The 6,862-nt window shown below is 40.3% G+C and overlaps 1 pseudogene across 1 annotated transcript; it reads right to left on the bottom strand.

Annotated features, from left to right (window-relative positions):
• Window positions 1-4,210: 4,210 nt before the first annotated feature.
• LOC307178478 (anaphase-promoting complex subunit 13-like) lies at window positions 4,211-4,956 on the bottom strand (annotated as a pseudogene). Its single transcript has 2 exons — window positions 4,594-4,956; window positions 4,211-4,266 (listed from the first exon to the last, which is right to left on the bottom strand). The product of its transcript is annotated as an anaphase-promoting complex subunit 13-like (transcript).
• Window positions 4,957-6,862: the final 1,906 nt, after the last annotated feature.

Below are 6,862 nucleotides of genomic sequence, written 5' to 3'. Positions count from 1 at the left end.
CTGTAAAATCCATAAAACACTTTCAGTTCAAGATTAACCATAAATTCTTACCTTGCCGTTCTACCTTTTTTTTTTTTTTTTTTTTTTTTTTGCGGTACGCAGGCCTCTCACTGTTGTGGCCTCTCCCGTTGCGGGGCACAGGCTCCGGACGCGCAGGCTCAGCGGCCATGGCTCACGGGCCCAGCCGCTCTGCGGCATGTGGGATCTTCCCGGACCGGGGCACGAACCCGTGTCCCCTGCATCAGCAGGCGGACTCTCAACCACTGCGCCACCAGGGAAGCCCCGTTCTACCTTTATGTTATCAAAATGTGTGGTACATGGACCAGAGACACTGGCATCACTAGTGAAAAATGAACTTGTTAAAAAATGTGGAACTCAGGCCCCACCCCAGAATTCCTGGATCAGATTCTGCATTTTAACAGTATCTCCAGTTTGCTTGTTTACACATTAAAATTGGAAAGTTTTACTTCTGACTCATCATGTATATTTACTGAGAAATATACACAACTTATCCTGTATAATAAAAGTACAACACTCAGAAATGCAATGCCTGTGTTGATGCCATCATTTTATAATTTCTCTTCCAGATAATTGTAGTCCCTATAGTGGTGTTGTGGATCGTATGTCATCTTTTCTTGGAGTTAGAAATACAATAGAGAATATTACTGTGTAAAAATTATTTTATTGGATAATTCAAGACACTCTCCTAAATCAAACCACTTCTTTTAATACTCTCTTGGGCCAAATTATGAACTCTTCCTGTTGTGACTCAACAAATGCACGTTTTATTTTAGGGCCTGTTGACATTCAGAGATGTGACCATAGAATTTTCTCAGGATGAGTGAGAATGCCTGTACTCCCTCCAGCGGAATTGTACAGGGATGTGATGTTAGAGAACTATAGGAACCTGGTCTCCTTGGGGAGGATAACTTCCTTCCAAAATTCTTTATTCACCCACAGGGTTTTGGTTCCTTCATTTGTAGAATGTCTCCTGGAATCTTCTGCTTCCCACAGTAGAGTTTCAGATCCCTGCTTTCAAGGAAAAAATGGGAGTTTGTGGGTATAGACAGAAAGGTTTCATGATGATTCATCATGATTCTAACCTTCCTCTTTCTTGAGGTAATCAGCATCTTTCGCTCTAGATTAATGGTAATTCTATAAATTTTCAGTGGTATAAAATAGTGCTGCCCGGGACTTCCCTGGCAGTCCAGTGGTTAAGACTCCACACTTCCACTGCAGGGGGCACGGGTTCAATCCCTGCTCGGGGAACTAAGATCCCACATGCATCACAGTGCAGCAAATAAATAGATAGATAAATATTGCTGTCTGCGTTTTTAAAAAAATTTATTATTTTATATTTATTTATGGCTGCGTTGGGTTTTCGTTGCTGCACAGGGGCTTTCTCTAGTTGCGGTGAGTGGGGGCTACTCTTCATTGTGGTGTGCGGGCTTCTCATTGCAGTGGCTTCTCTTGTTGCGGACCACAGGCTCTAGGCATGCAGGCTTCAGTAATTGTGGCGTACAGGCTCAGTAGTTGTGGCTCGCAGGCTCCAGAGCACAGACTCAGTAGTTGTGGCACACGGGCTTAGTTGCTTCGCGGCATGTGGGATCTTCCTGGACCAGGGCTCAAACCCGTGTGTCCTGCATTGGCAGGTGGATTCTTAACCACTGCGCCACCAGGGAAGTCCTCTCTGCATCTTAAAAATAGATTTTCAGCCCTTATTTTTGATTTATTTGTACTTGGACAGAATCTCAGAATATGATTTTTAACTGTTGCTTGGTATAGTAAAGGTGCTTTCAAAAAACAGTATTTGGGGAATCAATCTCTAGAATATGTTAACATTTTACAATGCCTTCTCTTCTCACCTGGGCACAATACTGGATTGGAATATAGAGGATCTCTAGCAAAACTTATGTCTTTTTCTTTTAATTGAGGTACAGTTGATTTACAATGTTGTGTTTGTTTCAGGTATACACCAAAGTGATTCAATTTTACATACATATATATTTTTTTCAGATTGTTTTCCCTTATAGGTTATTACAAATATTGAGTATAGTTCCCAGCCCTATGCAGTAGGTCCTTGTTGGTTATCTATTTTATCTTTTTTTAAAAAAAAATTATTTGATTTATTTTATTTTATTGGCTGCATTGGGTCTTCGTTTCTGCACACAGGCTTTTCTCTAGTTGCAGCGAGCAAGGGCTACTCTTCGTTGCAGTGCACGGGCTTCTCTTTGCAGTGGCTTCTCTTGTTGCAGAGCATGGGCTCTAGGCACGTGGGCTTCAGTAGCTGTGGCATGCGGGCTCTGTAGTTGTGGCTCACAGGCTGCAGAGCGCAGGCTCAGTAGTTGTGGTGCACAGGCTTAGTTGCTCCGTGGCATGTGAGATCTTCCTGGAGCAGGGCTCGAACCCAAGTCCCTTGCATTGGCAGGTGGATTCTTAACCACTGCACCACTGGAGAAGCCCCGTTATCTATTTTATATATAAGTAGTGTGTATATGTTAAGCCCAAACTCCTAATTATGTTTATTCTTCTAATGAACATATGGCCCTAATGGCGCCCTTTTTGGAGTAAAAGGAGAATCGCTGGGCTAGGTGTGACTGAGTGAAGTAGATGATGCAGGTGAGAGGTCCAAAGATCACAGAAGAAGCCAGACTTAAAAATATGGTTTGGAAAGATCTGCTTCACTAGAATTATTTTTGAGAAGCCTAGGCTTATTTCTTTTTTTTCATTTTTCTTTTCTTCTTGTTTATTTTATTTACTTATTTTTTTTAGAGATTTCAATTATGCAATGTTTCCAGTTTTTCTTTTTCTTTTATTTTTTAACTTTTGGCTGTGTTGGGTCTTCGTTTCCATGCAAGGGCTTTCTCTAGTTGTGGCGAGCAGGGGCCACTCTTCATCGCGGTGCGCGGGCCTCTCACTGTAGCGGCCTCTCTTGTTGTGGAGCACAAGCTCCAGACGCGCAGGCTCAGTAGGTGTGGCTCACGGGCCTAGTTGCTCCGAGGCATGTGGGATCTTCCCAGACCAGGGCTCGAACCCGTGTCCCCTGCCTTGGCAGGCACATTCTCAACCACTGCGCCACCAGGGAAGCCCTCCAGTTTTTCAATGAGGGATACAGGAGTAAAAGCCAGGGCCTCTTCCCGCAGAGTTTATAATCTGGGGAGAGAACAAGAGAGATACCACATAAAAGAGACAAATAATTCTAGGAGATAAATGTCCATCAATGCGTTTTTCAAAATACAAGTTCTTTCACAAACGTGTAACTAAATACTGACTCCATGGTGCTTCAGTTATATCTGAAAGGGCTTTGAGAGAATAAGAAATCCTGTTACTGGGTAAAACTAGTGGTCCATCTCGCCTTTCCAGTGGCACCAAAGGAAGTTGTAGGGAGAGCAGAGGTTAACTGCCAAGACAGCTTTGTGTGTGTGTGTGTGTGTGTGTGTGTGTGTGTGTGTGTGTGTGTGTGTGGTACGCGGGCCTTTCACTGTTGTGGCCTCTCCCGTTGCGGAGCACAGGCTCCAGATGCGCAGGCTCAGCGGCCATGGCTCCCGGGGCCCAGCCGCTCCGCGGCATGTGGGATCTTCCTGGACTGGGGCACGAACCCGCGCCCCCTGCATCGGCAGGCGGACTCTCAACCACTGCGCCACCAGGGAAGCCCCAAGACAGCTTTTAATGTGTAAATTTATCCAAAGTTTGAAAATATCACGGAGAATCTTAGGAATCCCAGTAGTCAGTGAATGGGCTATCTGTATGTCCATTACATCTACAGACTCCACACACACCCACTCAGATGATTCTCAGAATGCTGGTATATGAGAAGTTAACTCTCATGTCTGGCTTCGTCGTTCTTTGCCTTTCCCTCTCATATCTTCAATCACCTGTGTCACAGGACACATATAAGTAGTTGGGAAGTGTTAAACTCTGACAGCAAAGCAAAATCAGAGTTAAAGGCAAATGTTTAATGAATCATGTTCAAACACAAGCTAGTCAGTGAAGAACTTTAGGTTTAAAGGGGCAGATATTCTGCATTCCCAAGAAATCACAATCAGCTTCTCGTTCTGGTTATTTTCACATTGCATTTTGCGGCCATAAAATTAGTTGTACATTTTTGCGCATTGATCTACCACTAAAAGATTCGAATTAAGAGACTGAAAGAAAACATTTTGTATCTGTGTATTTTAAAAAAATCTGTCGATGAACGATGAGCCAGGCATCAGTTTCCTATGGGGGGAACGTTATCATGGAGTACTGTAAGGCCAAGTCAGTCCACTTCATTTCTTTTTAAAAAAAATTTATTTATTTTTGTCTGCGTTGGGTCTTCATTGCTGTACGCAGGCTTTCTCTAGTTGCGGCGAGCAGAGGCTACTCTTCATTGTGGTGCGTGGGCTTCTCATTGCGGTGGCTTCTCTTGTTGCGGAGCATGGGCTCGTGGCACACGGGCTTCAGTATTTGTGGCATGCGGGCTCAGTAGTTGTGGCACATAGGCTTAGTTGCTACGTGGCATGTGGGATCTTCCTGGACCAGGGATCGAACCCATGTCCCCTGCATTGGCAGGCAGATTTTTAACCGCTGTGCCACCAGGGAAGTCCCAGTCCACTTCATTTCTTGTTCTTTAACAGATTCTGTGGTGCCGCCATTGTCCTGTTCAGGTTCAGGAAGCTCATTCAGTGGTATTGCAGCATCCTCATAGGGCAGCTTGTCTTCTCGCCTAGCATCGTCAATCAAATCCAAGATCCTTCCATCTCTCTGTACCTCATTGTCCGTTCTCCTGCAGCTTTGATCTTGCCAGATATTGTCCATCACAGGGTCTTCCCAGACAGGCGGTGCGTACGTTCCCTGGGGCAGGGCAGTTTTATCCATCTCTGTTTTGGAGCTCTGTAAACGTGTAGTTACAGTAGCAAAGCTGGAACGCCTTTTTCCGCCCCTAGGTTTATTTCTGTTTCTGTAAAAGAGGGACATGTCCTGCCCCATTCTTTTTTTTTTTTTAAACATCTTTATTGGAGTATAATTGCTTTACAATGATGTGTTAGTTTCTGCTGTATAACAAAGTGAATCAGCTATACAATCTTCCATGTATTCTTCAGCTCCAGTGATTTTTCCCTCACATTCACAATGAGAGCCAAAATCTTCCTCGTGGCCTGTGAGGACTTGCATGATCTGGCTCTTCCCAATTTTCTTTTACTTTGAACGAACATTAGACATTTTAAGTGTATTTGCCCCAATTCTTTAATTTAGTATACCTATTAACTTATGAAATTCTTAAATATATTAATTAATATATTATTAATTATAACATTGCCCACCATATTTTAAAGTCTCAATTGTTATAATATCATAGTTATTAAGAAATTAAATAAGTTTCTCTTATTTAGTATGAAGCTTATGGGTACTGTATCCTAGTTTTTCACTTTCTGATTAGCTCTATGTCAAAATCATATGATTTTACATTCAAAAGATCTAATATAACAAGCTCAAATAAAAACATGTTTGGAAAGAAGTGAGTTAGATAATTAGTAGGTATCCATATTAATGAAAATGTTTGGTTCACTTCAAGCAAAAAGGAGTCAGATTTTTCATTTACTTTTCTCAATGTGTGAGAATCATGGTATAATTTAATCACAACAGTTTATGTATCAGTGATTCTTTGCATATTTTACAACTTTCATGTTCTTTTATTTATAAATAAGGTTTTATTTTTTTCTAAAGAATGGTTTACAGACTTGATATTGTGTATGTATAGCAACAATATATTAATAATATGATAAATTTCTCTACTGTCATTTAAATAATAATTCATTCAAATTTTTCATTAGAGACTTTTAATAAATGATTGTAATGCATTTTCCATGAAATTCTCCTGCCTTGCAACACATACCAGTGACTCAAAATGGTTGCTTTAATGGGTGCCCATTCACAGTTGAAAATATACTTATTTAGAAGGATTGTTTTTTAATAGTACATGTATATTATATTCAGAAATGGGGGGATAAAATTTGTCTTATTCTTGTTTAGCAATTTCATAACAATTTTCTTTTTTTTCTATGATAGGTTCCCTGAAGTTAGTTAATTGCATTTTTGTTTTTACCTATATTTCATGAATGTAAATGATAATTTTTAATTCAGTATTCTTAAGATAGTGTGGTGTTGAATTCAAATTTGAATCTCCCATGTGTCTCCTGCCAATAAAATTATGTCTGTGTCTTTTAATTATTACCTCTATTGCATTCATGACTTAATTTATTTCTCTTCTTGGTTAACGAGCAATATTTGTTTTATTCTGCCTTGGTGAGCAGTTATAGAAATAGTCTTAATTTAACATCTATTTATTGATGAATTTATATTATTATCATTTCTTTAATTTTTAAATTGAAGTATAGTTAATTTACAATGTTGTGTTAGTTTCAGGTGTACAGCAAAGTAATTCAGAGATAGATATATATGTTCTTTTTCAGATTATTTTCCCATATAGGTAATTATAAAATATTGAGTATAGTTCCCTGTGCTATACAATAAGTCCTTGTTGTTTATCTATTTTATATATAATAGTGTGTATATGTTACTCCCAAATTCCTAATTTATCCTTCCCCCTGCCTTTCCCCTTTGGTAACCGTAAGTTTGTTTTCTATGTCTGTGAGTCTGTTTCTGTTTTGTAAATAAGATTTCATTCCTTTTCATTCCATTCCATTTTTTTGCCACGCCATGCATCATGCAGGATCTTCCCCCACCAGGGATCGAACCCGTGCCCCCTGCATTGAGAGTGAGGAGTCTTAACCACTGGACTGCCAGGGAAATCTGTTTGTATCAATTTTTTAGATTACACATATAAGTGATATCATATGATATTTGTCTTTCTCTGTCTGACTTA

Source organism: Stenella coeruleoalba (assembly GCF_951394435.1).
Source record: "Stenella coeruleoalba genome assembly, chromosome: 20".
Taxonomy (NCBI): Eukaryota; Metazoa; Chordata; class Mammalia; order Artiodactyla; family Delphinidae; genus Stenella; species Stenella coeruleoalba.
The sequence above is the reverse complement of the archived record's forward strand: the minus strand, read 5'-3'. Positions and strand labels throughout refer to the sequence as shown.